Below are 3,663 nucleotides of genomic sequence, written 5' to 3' on the forward strand. Positions count from 1 at the left end.
CGGATGTCGGATGAAGAAGTTATGAATTTTTAACGGACTTTTCCTGTCCCGGCCTGTTAAAAATACAACTTTAAAAATAAAGTCCAAATTAGCCGATGAAGTCTAAACGAAAATTGTAGAGCACGGTCTCACCTACATGTGGATATAAAGAACGTCAAAAACGGATCTCGTATGTTGAAGTTACGAATTTTTGAAGTTTGAAAATTCGTAGTACGCCCAACGTACCGAAGTACGCCCAGCGTACTCGTATAAGTGTTCCGGAGTCCGTCACCCTCCCTACCCTTTCGCATGAGAGACACGTTTCATAGCCTTAACCCGTCCGCTATGATCCCTTAGTACGCCCAACGTACTCGTTGAAGAAGCAGTACACCCCGCATACCATAGAGTTACGCCCAGTGTAACTCGAGTGTTCAACTCCTATAATTAGTGATCGAAGCCAACCGTATTTATGTTACAAAAATTCTCTCCTCTCGCCCTCTACTTTCCTTTTTGTTACAATAAATACCCCTAACCCTATTATATCATCCTAGCATCGTAAGCAAGTCCCGGAGAGCCCGAAGATCCCGAGAAAAGAGTTTTTCGAGACGAAACTCTGCCCGCGTGAAGCCGGTTTTTGAGAAAACATCTCAGTTTTATCGAAAACGATCGTTTTAAGAAACGAAGTGCTACCTGATTACCGTTAAATTAAGTGAGTGTGTAGTCATTTTCATCTTACACATAAATATGAAGTATTTTCTATAAAATACGTGCTATGTGTAATTATATTGTTTGTTTATTTGAGATGAGTGTTGAATAGATGTTTTATACAAGTTTTAAAATGTATATGTATTTTTATACAAATATGTTGGGTAAAACATGGGTAGATGAAATAGTTGATGTGTGTTAAAATGATGAGAGGCCTCGATGTTGTTGTTGTTGTAGTCATCTAGCAGAGTATAGATGACGACCACAGACCTTTCTAGACAGTCCAGTGGAATGCTAGCAGGCTCGCAACCTTTAGGTGTTGGTGAACTATATTTTCGCTGGTGCACTCCATCCCCCATATGGTTGCCTTATTTGACATAAATTGCTGAGGAATCCCTAAAGCAGTGTTGTCACCCCGATGAAAATCCTTAGACTAGGTCCCTTATGATAGGTGTGTTTAGGGACGTAAAGTGAGGATAACGGGAACGGGTAATCAGGGTTATTGTTGGTTGATGAAATTAATAAATTTATTATTGGTTGATGAAATTAATAAATTTATTATTATTTGTGGGTTGAAAACCCTATATGCTCACCAGGCTCCCAAGCCCGACCCACTCAGATTTTTATATTACATGTAGTGGACCCAGAGCATAGTTGGATGATAATGAGGGATTTTTGGATTATAGGCCAGTAGGTGTAAATATATGTTGTAAGGCTTATAATGTACTGTTTATGCTTTTGGTCTGTATCGGAACATGACATCCCGAGGTTTTGATATATATAATGAAAATACATATTTCTTTAAGAAATGTTTTGATAAATTTTTATCATGTTTTGTTTTGGGGACAAATTCCGCAACATCTTTTAAAAGATTACTCTGATTTTATTTTAAAAGCATAAATTAAATCGGTCTTTTCTGGACGAGAAATTTAGGGATGTCACATATGTGTACCTGCATCCTAATGGATCTATGTTTATTCTATTATAACAACCTGCTTATGAAAACGTTAGAAGAATTACTAACCTCTTGATCTTCTTGGTCTTTTGGAAGACTCTTTGACTACGATCTGGTTAGAGCCACCTTTGTTTGATGAAAAGGACCCACTAGAAGGAATCCCTCTTTTGTCTCACACCCAAGACTCCAAGAGAGTAACCAAAAAGAAAATTAGGAGGAGGGCCAATTTCATAAACCCTATAAGGGTTAGAAATTGTCCACTATGGAGGAAAAAAGAGGAATGTTGAAAATATAAAGTCAAGGTGCAAGGAATGATGAAATTCTGTCATACTTTAAGGATTCTATAATATTCCAGTTACTTATCATTTAACTAATTAATATTCAACCCTTTTGATTAATTAAAACTATTTAATTAATTCGAAAATAATTTCTAATTATTTTATAAAACTATCATAAATTAATAATCTTATTTTCTCCTACTTTTTGCTCAATTGAGTCATGAGGGTAGCCCAAAAGGACCATGTTATTATTAGAAATATTACCAATAGTTAGTGACATTGACACGCTTTCAAGCAGTCTCCCACTTTAACAAGTCATCAACTATACGAGGTCCAATACTTCTTTAATAATTACCAAAGCGTATATCATCCAATGCAACTGTTGAACTCTAATCTAATCGAGATTCAAGTGCTAGATAAGTGATCAGTTATTCCTTTGTTCTAGATATCATATGAACCTGAGACATGGATAAGGGTCAATCTCAGTGTTAAAGAGTATGTTTCCATATATATATATATATATATATATATATATATATATATATATATATATATATATATATATATATATATATATATATATATATATATATATTTGTGATGAATAGATCAGACTACTAAATTGAACACACCAATTTTAGTCAGGGCTCGACTAAGCACTTTAGATGTCAACACCGAATCATCGAGGGCCCATAGATATCACTTCTCCTATTAAGGTAGATGAAACAAATAAACTTTGACTACATAATTTTTGTCTACTTATCATATCACATATGGACATAACCTTACGACTACTAGTTACAGATAACGTTGGAGCAGACCAATACACAACGAAGTTGTAAAAAAAATCCTAATATGCATCTGATTTTGAAGAATAAGAAATATTATCATCTTAGAATTACTCGTGACTTGATCCATGGAGTAATCTCTAAGTGCAGGTTGTTCCAATTCTTAAATATCCATTCAAGTACTCATAACTATTAGCATAATCTCTATGTTATGTCTAATAACCATGGGCAATCCACTACTGCTCATGACAGTCTTAAATCACTTACTTACTTCCAATAGTATGGCTGACTGTGGAGGTTTGAGTAAAAGTGGGTTCTAAACATGCTAAAGCAAAACACATAAACGAATTAACAAAAATGGTAGCATCACCGTCTCTTTATTAAGTCACCACATAATAAACACCAATATGGTTACAATTCGTACTGTTATATATTTCAAAGTAATTAAACTAACAACTAAAAATTTAAACCATATCACTAGCATATCTCATGCTTATTGACTTAGTATGACCATCATGATTAGGTCTTGATAACGGCTCTCTACTCGTGAAGATGTCTCTATCTTCAACTCGCTTCTGAACGTAGTGGTTTTCCCTATGTATGTGTCTCGACTTTCCATGGTCCTTAGGTTCTATAATCAATTTGAATGCACCCTCGTTATCCGAAAAGGTTTACATATGATCTTTGATGCTAGGGACAACACCAAGATCATAATGAAGTTCTTTAACCATGCAGCCTCTTTTGTTGCTTCACTGGCTATAATATTATCTGATTCACATGTGGAGTCTGCCACCATCTTCTGTTTGAAATTTCTCCAAGTAATTGATCCTCCATTGGTAAAGAATACCCATCCTAGATGTGAACACAAATCATATCTATCGGTCTGGAAACGTGCATCATTGTAACATGTAACTCTAAGCTCTTCCTTGCCTATATGTACCAATAACTAGAAGGTTAC

This window comes from Lactuca virosa, chromosome 2, assembly GCF_052849685.1.
Source record: "Lactuca virosa cultivar CGN04683 chromosome 2, Lactuca_virosa_CGN04683_v6, whole genome shotgun sequence".
Lineage (NCBI taxonomy): Eukaryota > Viridiplantae > Streptophyta > Magnoliopsida > Asterales > Asteraceae > Lactuca > Lactuca virosa.